Below are 18,830 nucleotides of genomic sequence, written 5' to 3'. Positions count from 1 at the left end.
ACCTGCCCTTGTCTCCCCATCCTCAAAAAACCCTCACTTGACCCATCCATTTCCCACTAGCTAGCTCCTCCCTTTAGTGGCCTTAGAAAGGCACTCTACATTAAAGGTTTTCACTTCCTTTCCTCTCTTAACTTTTTGCAGTTTGGCTTCTGATCCCATTATTCAATCAAAACAGCTCTCTCCAAAGTTGCTAATGATCTCTTAATTGTCAAACCTAATCGCCTTTCCTCGATGTTCATCCATCTTGACTTCTCTGCATCCTTTGACAGTATAGATCACTCTCTTCTCCTTGAAACCTTTTTCTCTATAGATTTTTGTAAGTGAGGCTCTGTCCCAGTTCTCCCATCTGTCTGACTGCTCATTCTCAGTCTCCTTTGCTGTATCTTCATCTATGTAATTCCTGCTAATGGTGGGTGTCCCTTGAGAGTATGTCCTGGGCCTTCTCTCTCCCTCAATGCTATTTTACTTGGTGATCTCATCAGCTTCCATGGTTTCAATTATTATCTCTTTGCAGATAATTCTCAATTCTAGTTGTCCAGCCCTAATCTCTTTCCTGACCTCCAGTCTTGTATCTCCAATTTGCCTATTAGACAGCTCAAACTTGATGCCCAGTAGACACCTTAAACGCAACATGTCCAAAACTAAGCTCTTATCTTTCCCCCCAAACCCTCCCCTCTTCCTAATCTTCCTATCACTGTCAACATTCTCCCAGTCACTCAGACACTCATAACCTTGGTGTCATCCTCAGCTCCTCATTCTCTCTCACCCTCACAACCATTCACGTGTCAGGTCCTATTGTTTCTGCCTTCATGATAGTTTTCGTTTATGCCCTCTCCTCTCCTCTTCTCTGACATTGCCGCCATCCTGGTCAGACCTCATCTTCTCATATCTGGGCTATTGGTTGGTCTTCCTTCCTCAAGGCTTTCTCTACATGAGTCCATCCTACCCTCAGCTGTCAAATTGATCTTCCTGAAATGTAGGTCTGACCATATCACTCTCCCTATTCACAGTCAACTCCAGTGACTCCTTATTACCTCCAGGATCAAATAAAATCTTCTGATTGACTTACCTGGCCCCTTTCTACCCTACTAGCCTTCTTACACTTTATTCTCCTCTATGTACTCTAGGTCTAGTGACACTGGTCCTTGCTTTTCCTTGCACAAAATATTTCATCTCCTGCCTCCATTTTCTCTGGTTGTCTTCCAAGCCTGGAACACTCTCCCTCCTTATCTCTGCCTCGTGGCTTCCCTGGCTTCCTTCAAGTCTCTGCCAAAGTCTCCCTTTCTGCAAGAATCCTTTCCCAGTCCTCCTTAACCTTAACACTTTCTTTCTGTGACTAAGCTTAATTTATCTTGTGCATCTCTTATTTGTGCATAGGTTTTTGCAAATTGTCTCCCCCATAAGACTGTGGGCACTTTGAGCCAGGGGACTGTTTTTCTTTGTATCTCTGGTGCTGAGCACAGTGTTTGTCACATAGGGAGTGCTTATAAGTCACTATCGACTGACTAACTGGTGTTTCTTAAGTTGCTTTGGCTCTTGTCGACAGAAGAGATGTTTTTCCTGAGAGATTTTTACTCTTCCTCATCTAGATCCATAGAGTGATCAGGGAAGTGCTTTCACAGAACCAAGAATTTGGTTTGGTCACCATTTAGAAATGGTAGATAACCTGGGAGAAGAGGAACATAGGTAACTCCAGCCTTGGACATTGTGGACACCAATTAGTTCCATGGGGAAATTTTAAAAGTGGGCAAAAAATGTTATGCTGGGATTTTGCAAATTTGTACTAGAGTTTGGTTATACTGTGTTGGTCAAGATAATATTATGTGGGCTATGCCTGCATAGGCAATTATATAATCATAGCCTCGACAAAATTTGAAAGTCAGAATGGACCTCAGAGGATATCTAGTCTCACCCACAACAGAAAAGGAATGACCATTCCACCCTGAAAATGGTCTTCTGGTGTCTATTTGTTTTTTTGTTTTTGCTAGGCAATGGGGTTAAGTGACTTGCCTAGGGTCATACAGCTAGTAAGTGTTACGTGTCTGAGGTCGAATTTGAACTCAGGTCCTCCTGAATCCAGGGCCAGTGCTCTATCCACTGTGCCACCTAGCTGCCCCTTGTGGTGTCTGTTTGAAGAACTCCAAGAAGGCAGTTTCCTACTATCCCTATAGACAGCCAACTTTACTTCTGGACACCTCAAATTGTAAGGAAATGTATCTTGGCATGTAGCCTAAGTTTGCCTCTTGGCAACTTCCAGCCCATGTTCCTGGGGCTGCTCCCAGGGACAAACAGAACAAATCTAATCCTTCCTCAGCTTGCAAAGTGTAAGAAAAGATAAATGCTTGATATTTGAATTAAAAAAAAAAAAGAAAGCCAGTGGATCACTCACAGATGGGAATAAATTATAGCTAATTTGACCTCTCTGAGTCTTCTCCATACTAGACATTCCTTCAATTGATGCTTATTTGATGTGAATTTAAGGTCCTTCCTGGGCAACTAGGTGGCACAGTGCCAGGCCTGGAGTCAGGAAGACCTGGGTTCAAATATAGCCTCAGACACTTACTAATTGTGTGATCCTGGGCGAGTCACTGAACCCTGTTTGCCTCAATTTCCTCATCTGTAAAATGAGCTGGAGAAGGAAATGGCAAAACACTCCTGTGTCTTTGCCAAGAAAACCTCAAAAAGGGTAATGAAGAGTCAGACATGACTTTGTAGTTACTATCTTGCTGGGTGGCACAGTGGATAGAGTATTTGACTTTGAATCAGGAAAACCTAAGTTCAAATCCGGCCTCAGACACTTATTAGCTCTGTGATTCTGGGCAAATCACTTAACCTTCCACAGCCTTGGTTTACTTATCTATAAAATGAGGTACAATAATAGACCTACCTCCCAGGATGTTATGAGGACAAAATCAGACAATATTTGTAAAGTGCCTTTAAACCTTAGAATGCTATGTAAATGCTAGCTATTATTATTATCCATGTCCTTCTTAAACTATGGTGCTCATAACTGAACACAATATTCTGGATGAGATCTGATGATTGAAAGTAGAATTTCAGTGAGTGGGTAAGGAATATTATGAGCTACCAGTTGAAGGCACAGAGGAAAACAAATGGGGCCACAGCCCAAGAAGAGAATCAATATGACAAGTCAGAGGAGAATAGGTATTTTGATTAGATGTGAAATGTATTCAGCTCTGACGTACAATTGTCGAGTCAGTCCATTTTTAGGAAGGTTTATAGTGCAATGCAATGGGAAAGTATGTGTCTGAATCATCACAAAGAGATGAGGAAGTTTGCAGAATCTCAGCTGTGGTTGCCTGGGGTTTTCTTTCCATTTCTTTATAAGCCTACCTTTTGCAGAAGTCAGATGTGTGGATTTGTTTGTCTTAGTCAGGGATGCTCTGGAGCTAGAACACAGGACTGAGCATTGATGGTCTTCTTTAAAACCTGCCTTTTAGAACCATGGAGTTGACCTGCTTGTAACTTAGTTCACTCTCTCGACAATTTGGAAAAATTGCCCAGCAATGGGAATCTTTCAAGACGATCTTTTACAACAGTTGTCTTTCAAGATAATCATATGTGCATGTGTGTACACACACACACACACACACACACACACAGAGTATATATAGTGTACACACACACATATATTTTAAGGAAGATTTTTTAAGAAAATGGGTTCTGATGAACTGGCTTTTTCTACATGGTCAGCGTAGGCTGCATATAAGCACTAAGTGGATTCCTCATGATTATGTTTGCCATAGGATAACAGGTACTACAACATTAAGACAGGGGAGACCTTGGAACTCTAATGATAACAGATAAAGCACAATCTTCAACCAACCATTATTATATCAGGGAAGATGGCCTAGAGCAGCATGGACAAATCAAGTCATCAAGCATTTATCAAGCACCTGCTATGTGCTAAGTAAGCATTGTACTGGTGTAGTGGACAGAGTTTTGGGCTTGGAGTCAGGAGATGCTGCCTATGATGCTTCTTAGCTGTGTGACCATGAGAAAATCACTTAATCTCTCTGCACCTCAGTTTCCACATTTGTAAAATGGAGATGGTAGCTTTAGAGCTGATGATCTGGTCCAACTCCTTTTTATAGATGAGAAAACTGAAGCCTAGAGAGATTAAGTAATTTGCCCAACATCACACTGGTAATAATCAGAAGAGATGATGATGATGATGATGACGATGACGATGATGATGATGATGATGATGATGATGATGATGATGACGATGATGATGATGATGATGATGAAAGCAGGCCTTCTGAATCCAAAATCAGTGCTCTGTCCACTTTAATAATACGTGTTATACTTGCCACTCACAGGGTTGATGTGAGGCTTAATTAATATGCAGAAAGAACTTTAAAGTGTTATCTAAGTGCCAGATAATTATTATTATAGACCTGGGAAAATTGTGTGCTTTGACTTGTGCTGGGATATTGTTGGCATTTGGACTGTAATTAGTAGTCAATGGTGGTGTATCCAGACTGTCATTGGAAGGATACTGTTAGGTCTTGCCCTGTGATAGCTGAAACAGTAATGTTACCTGGATCATGATTTGTAAGAAAGGAGTCCTTCCCACCTTGAGACCCATGATGGAATCTGCCCTATAATTCAAGGGCAGAGAGTAGGTATAGTCTGTGATTGGTGGGAGATCAGGTGGAATGGTAGGCTCTCCTGATCTGAGATTGGCCAACCTGGTAATTAATCAACATTGGCATAGCCTGCCCTGTGATTGGATAGTAACTGAAGTTCTTGGCTGGGAGGTCCTAACTCTTGGTGGGGGGGGGAGGTGGTATTGACAAGTCTGTCCACTAGGAGGAGTCCAGATACTTGGCAATGAGCAGACTGCCCAGAAGCATAGAGGTAGGCACGTGGTAGGAGGGTGGGTAGGCTGACCCTGTTGGTCCCCCATTCTCTCACCTGCCTTGCTGTCTTCCATTCTTAGCTGAAGAAGACATGCAAAATACTCATGCACACTCCAGCCTGGGGTATCTTCCTTTGCTAAGTATTCTCAGCCCTTGCTAGGGAAGCTGAGTCCTTGTTCATTGCTTTTGCTTTTGGACAGAGTTAGGGTCATGCGGCTAAGTAAGCAGGGAGCTCCCTTTCTTAGCAGTAGAAACTCCTTGAGCCACCATCTCTGACTCCAAGCTGAGAGTAGGTATTGTTAACATTATTAGTTTCTATTAAAAGATCCACCAGGGAAAAGAAAATCCTGGGTCCAAGGGTAAAAGCTGGTGTGTATTTTTCATAGACCAAATAAAATATCAGAATGTAGAATGTCAGAGCTAGAAGAGATCTTAGAGACCTTCTGACCCAACTCTTTATACCAAAATGAAGGAAACTTAAGTCCAGGATTGAAGTAGTGTAGACACAGCTAGTGGAAGAAGGTGTTAGTTTGCCCATAGTCCCACCAAAAAAGTCAGTAGGACCGAAACGTAGGGTCTTAGCTGCTGGGACAGCTTTCCCACCTCTGAGGTGAGCATGGGGGAATGAAAGGGGGTAGAGCGTGGAGGAGCTCACCTCCCTCTAGGCTGGACTGCAGGGTCCTTTCCAATAGAATAATTCCCTGTGTTGGCACTGAATGGAGCCTGGCCACTGGCTGCCCTAAAATCTCATTGTGACTGGCATTAAGGGATTAGATTAGCCTGCTGGTTGGCCTGCCCAACCTCCTTGGGTTCCCTAGATGACAGAGTCTGACTATTCACAGAGCTGGATGGGATCTTAGAGCCCTTCTACCCCAAACCCTAGGTTTGGGGTAGGTTGGTATCAGGGAGGGCATCCCAGAGAGGACAATGTCCCTCCTGTTCCCTGGGGTCCTAGAAGCTGCAAGAGGATGTCAGATATCATTTCAGTTGTCTTCCAGGGACCACAAGGTACGGTTATTCCCATTGTGGGGTGGGAGGGAGATAGAAAACCTCACCTTCAAAATTGGTGCCAAGGGTAGCATGTTTTCATGAAAGGAGTTCTGGATTTAGAGTCAGAGGGCCTAAATTCATAGCTTAGTCCTGTTACTCGCTGTCGGATCATGACCAAATCACTTCCCTTCTCTGAATCTCATTCTCCTTTTCTGTGAAATTAGGAGGTTGGATAAGATGGTTTCTGATGTCTTCTAGTGTTAGAGCCTATGAACGTGGATTTCAGGTCTGGGAACCAGAGCATTGCACTAGAAGTCAGGTTCTGAGACTGGGTTAGTTAGGCCTGCATTTTTTACTTCTTCCCCCTTCCCAGCCTCACCCTCCCAGGTGCTACTTAACTTTCCTCAATCCAGGAGTACCCAGTCATCTGACATCCCCCAGGGCACCTGTGAGGGGTGGTTGGATGGACATTCTGGGTCAGGACAAGACTTTTCAGAAAAAGGAGGGGAACAGAGACTGGAAGTTCCCCTAATTCAGGGTTTCTCAACCTAGACTCCTTGAACTTGTTTTTAAAAATATTTTGATACCTATATTTCAATAGAATTGCTTTACTTTGTAATCCTGTGTATTTTATTCTGTTCATTTAAAAACATTGCTCTGAGAATGGCTCCATAGGCTTCCCCAGACTGCCAAAAGAGTCTGAGACATAAATAAGCTTAAGAACCCTCGTCCTAATTAATCCCATTTCACTTTATTCACCTCTGAAATGATTTGTAGAGGAGTTGATTGGGACAAAATAGTTTAGGGTGCTTCAGTCCCATGAAACATTAGGAACACCCTGAGGGCTATTAAAAAAAAAACCTTCAATGGAAAATTAGGAGACCTGAATTGGAGCCCCACTTATGCCTGCTAAGGACTCTGCCAGCTCCATCCATTGAACTCAGCAAATATTTGTTAATTGACCGATTGAGAATATGACCTGAGGCTGCCCTCTGTGTACCTATGAGTAGGTTTGTACACATGTGCTTGCATGCATACATGTACAGTGTGACTACAGGTCTGATCATGTCAAACACCCCCCCCATTTAATCAATTTCAGTAGTTCCCTATTGCTTCCAGAATCAAATAGAAAATCCTTTGTCTGACATTTAAAGCTCTCCATAACCTGGCCCCCTTCCTATCCCCTCAGTCTTCTTACAGAGTACCTTCTCCTGTTCCTCCTTCCACTCTCCCTCTTACCTCCTCCATCTGCCTCAGACTCTTCCACCCAGTGACCCTGACCTCCTTGCTATTGCTGTCCCACCAGGATGCTCGGCCCTCAAATCCAAGCACCCTCTCCCTCCCCCTCTCTACCTCCTGCCTTCCTTCAAGTTTCTACTAAAGTTCCACCTTCTACAACAATCCTTTCCTAGTCCCCTTGAATTTTCACTGCTTCCCTCAGAGGTGATCTCCAGTTTGCCATGTATATATGTTAGTGTGTAGCTGTTTGCATGTTGTCTCTCCCCTAAGGCTATGAGCTCCTTGAGGAAAGGGGCTGTCTTTTTGCCTTCTTTTGTGTCTCCAGCACTTGGCACAGTGTTTGGCACCTAGAAGGCACTGAATAATGCAATTTCACTGATTTCCCCCCCCCACCAATGAATTAAGGCTATTGTTTAGGATTGACTGGGCACCTGGGGAAACCAGATGTGGACAGTCTGCTTCACTCACTTTGCCCTATGCCCCGGTCTCACCCTGTCCTCCCGGTACTTCCCCCCTGCCTCCCCCCAGACCTGAGCTGTCCCCAGTAACAGAGAGCTGCCAAAATACCCTTTACCAGAACACCACCTTCAGTTATTGACTTTGTCGGCCTTCCCGGACAAGCTTGGAGGTGTTCTGAGTGTGGTGATGGCAGAGTGGGCCAGTAAAGACACAAGGGCCCACACTGCTCAGGAAGTGGGGTTATATGGGTCTACCTTCAGATGATAGCCTTGCTCCAGTTCAGAACCTAAAGTTCCTAACTCTTCTGCCTGACCTAAAGAGAGAAGTCCTAATCACTCATCTTTTAGCATTTTCTTCTATGCTCCTCTTCTTTGCCAAGCAATGGGCTGTGAGGACCTGGTAGACTAGTGAAGCAGGCATAGATAGCTACCCTGAGGCTGAGATTTTTGATAAGGAGTTTAAGGGGCTTCAGAGCCCAGAGAGAGACTCGTTCTTACTCTTTCAGCCTTGCCCTGCCCAGCCCAGTCTTCAGCGTTTACCAGCAGAAGGCAGGTTTTCTGCCTGTTTGGCTCCCTTGACTCTAGGAGGGTTGAGTTTCTCCTCCTGGTTCCACCTAATGGAGCAATGAGGCTGATGGCTGCTGCTTGGTTCTCAAGGCTTTGATTCTAGGAAACTCCAGGGGCTCGTAGTAGCATAGGTTACAACAGCTGGAAACAATCTCAAAGACTGACTAGTCCAGTCCCCTCTTACTGAACTGACTCTCATTATTCAATGGCGCCCCATACTTACAAAGTGCCTTCCCATCCTTGTCTCATTGAGAGCCAGTATGGTGAAGTACAAAGAATCCTGCATTCATTCAGAGTCAGAAAATCTGGGTTTGAATCTTGCCTCTAACACTAGAGGAGGTGACAGTGGAAATTCAGTTAATACCTCCAGAGTATTATAATTCTCTCTTGGGCACCCCAGTTTAAGAAGGACATTTGATAAGCTGGAAAGCGACCAGAGAAGGGTGACCAGGTTGGGGAAGAGTCTTGATTTTGTGACATGGACATTAATTTATCCTGGGGAAGAGATGTGGGAGACCTGATAGCTGGGCCATCTTGTGGATGGGGGATTAGACCTATTGTTATTTTTTTTTTTATGTCGAGGCAATTGGGGTTAAGTGACTTGCCCACAGTCACACAGCTAATAAGTGTTGTGTCTGAGGTGGGATTTGAACTCAGGTCCTCCTGACTTCAGGGCTGGTGCTCTATCCACTGCGCCACCTAGCTGCCCCTGGATTAGACCTATTCTGTTGGCTCCAGAAGACAGAACCCAGAATAATGAGTCAAAGATGCAAAGAAAGAGGTACATTTCAGCTTGATATAAGGAAAAATGACCTAACAGTGAAAGCTGCCCGAAAGTAGAAAGGGCTGCTTCAAGCTCTGGGGGGAGGTCCTCAAGCAGAGGCCTCAGGATCATTTGTATATCACAGTAGACATTCCTCTGTGTGAGGGCTAGACTAGATGCCTTCTGAGGTACCTTTCAACTCTGTGATTCTGGGATTCAGTACAATGACTAATCTTGTAGGGTGCTGAACTAGGAAATCACAGGACTTGAGTGTGAGTCTTGGCACTGCCCCCTACTTCTTGTGTGACCTTGGGCAAGTCACCACGTGTGTGTTGGGGGGCGGATCAGTTTCCTCATCTGAAAAACGAAGAGGACGGCCTCAATGAGCTCTGCGGTCCTTCTAGCTCTAGACCCAATATCTTCTGATTCTAAGATCTCTTTGACTCTCAGTTTCCTTATCTGTAAAATGGGGATAATGGCACTTGCATCATTTACCTCACCGTGTTATTATGAAGAAAGCACTTTGCAAATCTTTAGTCACTATAGAACTGTGAGTTAGTCTTGGGATGCTGTATTAAATGTGATTCCTAAAGACAGCCTTGTGAGTTGGGCAGTGCGTGGATTACTATACTTATTTTACAGGTGAGGAAACTGCTGCTTAGAGAGGGGAAGGGGTTTGCCCCAAGGCCACACAGCATGTTTCAAGTTTAAAGAGGAAGATACTTTTCCCTAGTTGAGGGGGGGCCGAGTCCAAGGGAGGGAGGCAGAGTCTGGTCTTCACTGGGATGGTATTGGTAGGCTCTGTCCCCCCAGGTTGGGTTTCCAGACCACACTGACCCGGTGGGGCTGGCCACTGTCTCTTCCTCTGCCATGGGCCCCTCTCAAGCCAGATCTCTGATCAACCCCACTAGCCTCTCAAGGCCAATAGTGTAGGTAGTGTTGAGGAACACAGAGGAAAACAACAGCCTCCAGGCAAATGGGGCAGGAGTCACATGCTACTGAGAGGAAAGAGCCTGAACATTGCTGGAGGCACTCTGCAGAATCTAGTCTGGGGCATCATCTTCCTAGCTCACAGTTAGTTTCTCCCTACCACCTCTGAGTCATTCATAGGATTTATAGCTGGAAAGGACCTCAGAAATCTGGTCCAACCCCTCCTAACATTACAATTGAGAAAACTTAGACCAAGAGAAGGTAAATGCCTGACCAGGGTCACCCAGTGAGTCAGTAGCAGATTTGGTTCTGAGCCTTAGTTTCCTCATCTTTGAAATGGGGGTGTTGATAATACAATTGCTACCTCACGGGACTGGTGTGAGGAAAGTATTTTATAAACTACAATGTGATGGGGAAATATGACATATTCATATGCCACCATTATTAATCATCATCAGATATAAACTCCTGAAAGCCTGCCATTGGATCTGGCCTGTATCACCACTTCTCATTTCAAGCCCATCTCGATCCAGAGACGCTGGCCCGTTCACAGGTCACCAAATGTGTTTTGAGATGTGGGGGGAGGGAAGGGGAAAGGAAACAACCATTTATTGATCACCTACTATTACATTCTGGGCACACTCTACAGTACAATGACCTCACCTTCTGCCTGAAGGCTGCTTTCAAATTTAACCTCATCCATAGAAAGTCCTCACTGATCATCCTCAGTGCCCAAAGACTTCTTGCTCCTCTGAACTTTCTTGGCTTTTAAAAATCAAAATGATAGTTAACATTTCTAAAAGAACCTTCTGTTTTACAAAGCAATTTTATATAATTTCATTTAATCTCAACAGCCCTGGGCAAAAATTACTGTTGTCACTTTGTAGATGAAGAAGCTAAGGCTCAGACTTGGTTGTCCAAGACCACACAGCTGAAAGCCAGGCCCAATACTCTTTGAAAGTATATCATAGCTGTCTGATCATTTATGTAACATTCAGAGGCATCCTCTGGGATTGTAGTTATGTGTGTACCCCTCACTCCCTTCCTACCACATTGTAAGCTCTGTGAGGATGAGGGCTGGGACTGTCCCTCACAGCTCTATGCAGAGGGCGGGGCACAATTGGGCACTCAGATAAATGGTTGAATGATCACACCAGTCAGCTCCTTATAAGCCAACTGTAATGGGAGGCTGCCTGTAAATGAAATCCATAGCCTAGCCCCAACCTTCGCTGGAGACAATTCCACCCACTTCCTTCCCTGTTCACCCTTTACCCAGAGTAGCTGCCAAGGAATTTTACAAACTTCTTTCCATCCTCCCACTTTTCTCTCCTCCCCTCAGCTTCCTTTAATCCAGGAAATGGCCCCCAGATAGTGATGAGTCGGTTCCATGCTTTGTAGCCTGGGCTGTTTGATGGTACTTTTTTGGTTTTTTGGCCAGCTTATTGATTATCACTGTAGGGGCCTAGGTAGGATGGCATAGGTAACCAAGAAACAGAGGGAAAAAATGACTTTGAGTTAAAGAACGGTGGAGCCTGAAGGGACTTTAGAACATAAGATATCAGAACTAGGTAGGCTGTAGCCCAGGGGTGGGGAAACCTGTGGCCTTGAGGCCACATGTGGCCCTCTAGGTCCTCAAGTGTGGCCCTTTGACTCCAAACTTCACAGAACAAATACCCTTGTTTCTGTGAAGTTTGGCTTCAGTCAAAAGGCCACACTTAAGGACCTAGAGGGCCACATGTGGCCTCGAGGCCACAGGTTCCCCACCCCTGGTCTAGTCTAATCATTCTAGCCTATTGCCTTCATTTGACAGATAAAGAAAACAAGGTCTAGAATGGGGAAGGGACTGGCTCAGAAATGTCAATCTAGGTTTCCTAGATCTCAACTCAATATCTTTAGCTCTCTATCACTCCCCATTGACCCACCTCTTGCCCCTTCCTGGCCACAGGCTATGTAGGAGCCTCATGGGTATCTAAGGGGTATTTGGGTCATTCTCTGCCACTTTTCCATATCTGTCACGTGGTTGCCAAATCCCTAAGAGGTACCATTCCTTAGAGTGACTACTTTCCCCATCCTAGCATAAGCTCATAGGGTTTTAGAATTGGAAAGGACTCTAGTTCTTTCCCCTAGTTCAATCCCCTCACTTCATGGATAAGGAAACTGAGGCACCAAGAAGGGGAATGACTTGCTCAAGGTCACATAGGTAGAGCTGGGATTTGAACCCAGCATTTCTGGTCTTAAATCCACTGATCTTTCCACAACACCATACTGCTGTGTACTTGTTTATAAACCTCTTTCACCAGGTACCTTTATCTCTGCTTTGGAAACAAGATCAGAACAAATTTGCTTAGGCCCAGAGGGGGAAAAAGAGGCTGTTGACTTTAGACCAAAATCCAACCTTTTAAGAGAAGTGGTGAGTAGAGGGAGGACACTGCCTCTTGCACAATCCAGGGGGTCCATCTTGCTGGCCTGGGCCTTTTTTGGGGTTAGGGGGCAAACCAAGCGGTAAACTAATTCCCTGTTAATTTTTTAAGGCAGAATCAACAGGCCAACAATGATTAGCAGGTGGGCAGGTTCATCTTAATCAAGGGGAACAGGCTGAGGAAAGTCAGCAGGCAAGGCCTGTCCAGGGAGCAGAGGGCTTGAGCCCAGTTAGCAGTTAACCACAGGGGCTCTATTTCCTCCTCTATGGTGGCCTTCATTGGGTACCCTCCCTTTTTTCCTGGAAGCACAGAAAATGGCTCATAATTGTTGATCAGAGTTGGTATGAATTGATCAAGGAATAGAAATTTACTGAGAACCTGTTGTATGTAGATTCCTGTGCTAGGCACTGAAAAATGAGTAATACATTGACCCTTCCCTCCTCCCTCCCTCCCCCCCTCATGGGGCCTACAGTCTAGTTGGATGGACAGAATTCACATACCTGGAAAGCTCACTAACATTCCCAGGTCTCGTGTTCTCAAATACCCAATGAGTGGCACTGATAGGGCTTTGAGAGGTCAGAGTTGGAAGAATCATCCTTTAATCGTAGAACATAGAATGTCAGAGCAGAAAAGGACCTTGGGACATAAAACGTGGAACCTTAGAGGCAGAAGGACCCTTAGAACACAAGGTATAGAGTATTAGAATTGGAAATATCTTCGAAATGTGTAACGTGGTTAGGGCAGGAGAGGCTCTTAAAACAAAGACCATAGAATATCAGTCCTAGGAAGAGCTTTTGAACAGAAGACAAAGAATGTTAGATCTGGAAGACCCTTAGAATATGAAACAGAGAACATCTGAGATCGAAAAAACCCTCTGTTTTTATAGTGAAGAAAGCTGAAACCCAGAAAGGGTATAAACGACTTGCCCCAGTTCTCACAGAGTTTGAAGCAGAGGCAGGATTAGAACCCAGGACTCCTGCTCTTTCTACTACAGTCTGCAATGGCAGAGGGGAGAAGGGATGTCTGAGCCTTCAGGATAGGGGCACCCAAGCTGAATCCTACCTTGTCTCTTGCCTGTGGTTGCCAGTGAATGTAACCCAGCTGTAGTTCCAAGAAAGAGGCTGCAGGCTTTAGTGGGCCAAAGGGAATCCCTCATGATCAAGGGAAAGGCAAAGGTAGGGGGCAGTCCAGAAGAGGCTGATCTCTTTGGGGTTCCAGGGAACTGAAAGAAGTGGCCAAGTCAGGCCAGCCCCAGTGGAGGTGGCTGCTTGGAGTGGAGTTTGGTCAGTGGTTGGGGATCTATATTGTGAGATAGCTAGGACTTTGTCCACAAACTGGAATTTGAAATTTCAAAGGGGAGAAAGCTGAAGTGCCCTATCCCTAGGAGTGGATATGGCTCTTGGCTTCTTTCCCCCCACCCCCACCCCAGCCCCTCACCTCCTCCCCTACTCTGACTTTTGTTCTTTCTCTTGATAACTCTTGGGCAGCTGGGAGTGGAAGGGTGAGAACAGGAGTAGGTGTAGACTAGGACCACTTAACACAAGAAAACTTCCCACACCCAGCCCTGCACAGACCCCCCTCTGCCCATACACCTGCTCCTCAAAGAGTGTCTCTCTCATTGTGTTTTTCATCCACATCTGGACTGTATGCTCCAGAGCCTGGCCTTTCTCCTCATGTGATCTCCCATACTGTCCGAGTCCTAGAATGACAGAACTGGAAGGGACCTCGGGCTTGGTCCACAGAATGTTAGTGCTGGGGGGAACTGTCAGAAATTGGAAGGGGGTTTAGGGGATGGAATGTTAGTGCTTGAAGAGACCTTAGAATGCGGAACAGAGGTTGTTAGAGCTAGCTTGAGAACACGGGCTTTTATAACCATAGATTGTCAGAGACAGAAGAGGCTTTAGAGCCAGGAAGGTTAGTGCTAGAAGGAGCCTCAGGATACAGTGTCAAGAGGGAGGGGGCCTTGGAGCACTGAATGTGAAAATTAGAAGGGACCTTTGAACATACGGTTTAATCTCAGAGTTTGGATGACTTCTTAGAGATCATTTAATCCAACCTTTTCATTTTACATTTGGGGAAAATGAGAGACAGCCAGAGTACCCAAAGTCACATATAATATACTAGTGGCAGATCTGGGACCCCAGCCTCCCAGAGACAGAAAGAACTAGGAGCAATGAGTAGGAATTGCAGAGAAGCAGATTTAGATTTCAACGTAAGGTAAAACTTTGTAACAGTCAGAACCATTCAGAAGTATAATGAGGCAGCTAGATGGCTCAGTGGATAGAGCGCAGGGCCTGGAATCAGGAAGACCTGAGTTCAAAACTGGACTCAGCTACTTAGTAGCTGTGTGACCCTGGGCAAGTCACTTACCTCTGTTGGCCTCAGTTTCCTCTTCTGTTAAATGAGCTACAGAAGGAAATGGCAAACCACTCTAATATCTTTGCCATGAAAACTCCAAATGGGGTCACAAAGAATTGGACACGATTGAAATGACTGAATAACAACAACAGAAAATATAATGAGCTGTCTTGGTAATAAGTGGTTTCTGCCTTGGCATGCCTTTAAGGGAAGGCTGGATGACCACTTGCTGGAGATGTTAGGGATTCTTGGTCAGGTGTGGGTTGGACTAAAGGCCCTCTGGGGTCCCTTTAAACACTGAAATTCAATGACTTGTAGGGCAGTGTGGGATGCTTCTGCCTCAGTGCATTCACTGCTTCTGCATTCCCTGTGGGTCCCCATTGTCAAAGCTGGGAAGAAAATCTGGTAGGATGGGATGAGTGTCTTAAGGCAGGCTGGGGGCCTGGCCCTAGGACAGGTTGGGAGCCCCAGGCCTCTGTTGCAAAGTCCCTACTGCATTGCCCTCTGAGGAGACTCTCTTCCCAGGGAGGGTGAGCTCCGTTGGTTAGAGGGTGATGCTAATAATGTCAAGATCTTCAGTATGATCTTCAGATGAGCCATGGTACTATTTATTTGGAGGAGGCAGAGAGGTACTGTGGAAAACCTGGCTCTGCCTCTGCCACTCACTACCTGTGTGACCTCAGTCAAGTCATCTCTCTAGACCTCAGTTTCCTCATTTGTAACATGGAGGATGGCCTTTGAGGTCTCTTCCAGCTCCAAGTCTATTTTCCTATGAACCAAGAGAGAAAGGGAAGGCCCTGCTGAGTGCTGGGCTGGCTCCGCTATACCCCAAGCATTGGCCTAAGCAGCTGGTTTGAGTTCTGCTAATCTAAAAAAATGACCCTTCCAGCAATACCCTTCTCACTGCCCTCCTCACCTCAAGTTTCTGCATACAGTCTCCTCACTGCTGTCAGAATGGCTTTCCTAAGGTTCAGGTCTAACCATGTCACTCTCTTACTCAATTCCAATGGCTCTCCATTACCTCTGGGTCAAATATCAACCCCTTGATTTGGCATTGAAGGCTCTTAACAACCTGGCCTCTTCCTAGCTTTCTTGCCTTCTAACCTGTTGGTCCCCTTCCCACACTGTAGTCCAGCCATACTGGCTCCCTTTGAACTGCCTCCCATCCCTGGAATGCTCTCCTTTTTCTCCTTTCTCACCCGGCACTTGGTCCTTGGCTTCCTTGAAGGCTCACTTCAGTCACTACCTTCTCCAGGAAGCCTTTCCAGTTCTTACAGCTGCTACTGTCTTCCCCTCTAAGGCTGAATGACATCTGTACTGTATTTATCTTGTATGTACTGATTTCTTTTCTCCTCCCTATTAGTGTGTAAGCTTCTTGAGGGCAGGGGTTGTTTTTGCTTTTTCTTTGCATTCCCAGCACTTACTCTGTGCTTGGCACAGAGTAAACACTTTATAAATGCTTATTTACTGATAAGTAATAGCTGTGTGCATGGATCAAGAAACAATGTATATTGCAGTTGAGGAGAATAGAAAAAAATTAATACTTGATAATTTAAAAGAATTAATTTATGAAAAAGAAAAAAAGAAGAAGTGATGAGTAGGCTAGAGTTCATTCCACAAGACTGTGGCCCAAGCATTGACACAGTAGACTGTGGTGGAACCCACCTTATCCTTCTCCCTGTCTTGGTTGCCCTTTCCCTGTGTCTAAATCTCTACTTCTATTCAGTGTATTTCCTGCTACCAGTCCTCTTCTTCTAGGCCCAGGGTCTTGGCTCCCTTAGAGAAGAGCCCTGTGGAGCCCAGGAGATTAGTGGGACCCAAATGAATGAGGCCTTGGGTTGGAATTAGGAGGGTGGGAGGGAAAGAGGAGGGAGAAATAAGGAAAGAGACCACAGGCCACTGTTTGACTTGTTATGAGGCCCTTATCTAATCATAGAGGTTATTTGGGCTGAGTCTGGGGGGAGGGCCAGCCAGCCTAGGAGACTGCCCTGGGATTGAGTTTATATTCACAGGGCCTCTTCCTCACAAATAGGTCAAGGAGTCTCCTGTCCCTAAGACACATATGGCACTTTTGCTAGAACTCTGGAGATCGGCTTCTCTGGGGGTATGCCAAGGATGTCACAGCTAATGTCCTCCCGGTTCAGTGGAAGTAGGACTGGCTTCTGAGTGGGAGCACATTGTTCAAATTCCAGCCTTACTATATACATTAAATGGATCACCTTAGTCAAATTGTTTTCTCTGTTAGACTGTGAGCTTTGACTTTCTCTTCTGTAAAATAAGAGGGTTGGATACTATGAATATAGTTTAATATACAATTGTTTTCATTTTTATATTTAAATGTTTATTTTGTTGGTGCCTAGGAGATTTAGAATACGCTTAATGAAGAAGTAAGATAAGAAGTTTGGCTGAGATTTGGGGCACCAAACCCTTACTAAGTACCTACTGTTTGCAGGGCACTGTGCTCCAGTCTAGGAACGCCAAGCCTAAAATAAAAAGCCATTTGTGCTCAAGTAGCTTCCTATGTATTGGATGCTCTCTAAGGTTCTTTCCAGCTCTGTACATGTGGATCCCTTTCCATGAGAGCAAGGGGGAAAGCCCAGCCTGCCCATCTAAGAACCAGGGTTTGCCAGATGTTTGAGACTGTCGGAGGTCAATTCATCTGTCCTCCTGCCTCCAGGAAGACCTGTGCTCAGGTCAGCCCAGACATCTGTATGTCATCTGTATTTGAAGGTCTCCATGGGAGAGGCCATCATGATTATAATCAGGCTCATAATATAGATTCTCTGTAGCTTTTGATACTGTTGACCACTCTTCCCTCCTGGACACTCTCTCTTCCCTGGGTTTTTGTGATACTGCTCTCTCTGGGTTCTCCTAGGTAGCTAGATGGTATAGCAGATAGAGTGTTGGGCCTGGAAACAGGAAGACCTAAGTGCAAATCTGACCTTGGACACTAACTAGCTTTGTGACCCTGGGCAAGTCACTTAACCTCTGTCTGCCTCAGTTTCCTCAACTATATAATGGGGATAATAAATAGCAAACCCACCCAGCGTTGTTATGAAGATTAAATGAGATAATATTTATAAAGGCTTAGCACCGTGCCTGGCACATGGTAGACATTTAATAAATGCTTGTTCCCTTTCCCTTCCTTCTACCTATTTGATCACTCCCTCTTAGTCTCCTTTGCAGGATTATCATCTATGTCCCACCCCCTAAACTTGCTGTGGGCCCTTTGTTCTTACTCCTCTTTCCTGGTGGCCCTCCAGGGATTAATTTATTAAATTTTGGTGTTGATAGTTCTCATGTCTACATTTCCAGTTCTCGTCTTTATCTCCTATGTTACAGTTTCTTGTCACTCACTGCCTATTGGACATCTCCACCTAATTCTGCAAGCTCCAAACTGAGCTCCTTATCTTAACCCTTATACCTACCCTTCTTCCTAACTTCCCTTCTAGTCACCCGCATTTGCTACCACAAAATTGTCCTCTACACCTCTCCTTCACCCCCACTGCTCACGTCTAATCGATTGCCATGTTTTGTTGATTTTACTTCCACAATATCCCTGACCTATCTTTCTAGGTTTATTTTATACCACTCCTTCTCATACATTCTGTGATACAACCAAAAAAACCTGCTTACACATCCACATGCATAGTATCCCATCTCTCACCTTCCTGACTTTGCACAATCTGCCCCCGTGACATGAATGTTTTCCTTTCTCAACTCTGCCTCTTGGAATCCTTAAGTCCCTTCAGTTCAGTTGCTACATCCTCCATGAAGCCTTTCTTGATGCCACCCCCTTCTCCCACACCCAGCTGTTAAGTGATTGTTGAATGAGTACTTCAAGGACTTATCAGTTTCATCAGTGTTCATACTTCCTCTAATAAGGCTGATGCAACCCCAAGAAGATATAAATTCCACACCTTAGTAGGCATTGAGAGTATCTGTGGCCAAAAATTCATCACCTCATAGCCAGGCTTTCTTTGGCTTGGCAAGCCCTTATCCAGTGGGCACACAGACCCATGCTCAAGGCCTCTCTAGCTTGATTATAGTTATTGTTGTTCAGTTATGTCTGACATTCTGTGACCCCATTGGGGTTTTCTTGGCAAAGATACTGGAGTGGTTTGCCATTTCCTTCTCCAGCTCATTTTACAGATGAGGAAACTGAGGCAAACAGGGTTAAGTGACTGTCCAAGGTCATACAGCTAGGAATTGTCTGAGG

At 45.1% G+C, this 18,830-nt stretch overlaps 1 long non-coding RNA gene across 1 annotated transcript in view; it reads right to left on the bottom strand.

Annotated features, from left to right (window-relative positions):
• The window catches only part of LOC110206605 (uncharacterized), a 41,922-nt gene extending 28,374 nt beyond the window's left edge, over nt 1-13,548 (bottom strand). Inside the window, exon 1 of the long non-coding RNA XR_002323970.2 lies at nt 13,316-13,548. This is a non-coding gene — a long non-coding RNA (uncharacterized LOC110206605). The remainder of the gene's footprint in view (nt 1-13,315) is intronic.
• Nucleotides 13,549-18,830: the final 5,282 nt, after the last annotated feature.

This window comes from Phascolarctos cinereus, unplaced genomic scaffold, assembly GCF_003287225.1.
Source record: "Phascolarctos cinereus isolate Bilbo 61053 unplaced genomic scaffold, phaCin_HiC Scaffold_2;HRSCAF=192, whole genome shotgun sequence".
Classification (NCBI taxonomy): Eukaryota; Metazoa; Chordata; class Mammalia; order Diprotodontia; family Phascolarctidae; genus Phascolarctos; species Phascolarctos cinereus.
This window is presented reverse-complemented; position numbering and strand designations above follow the sequence as displayed.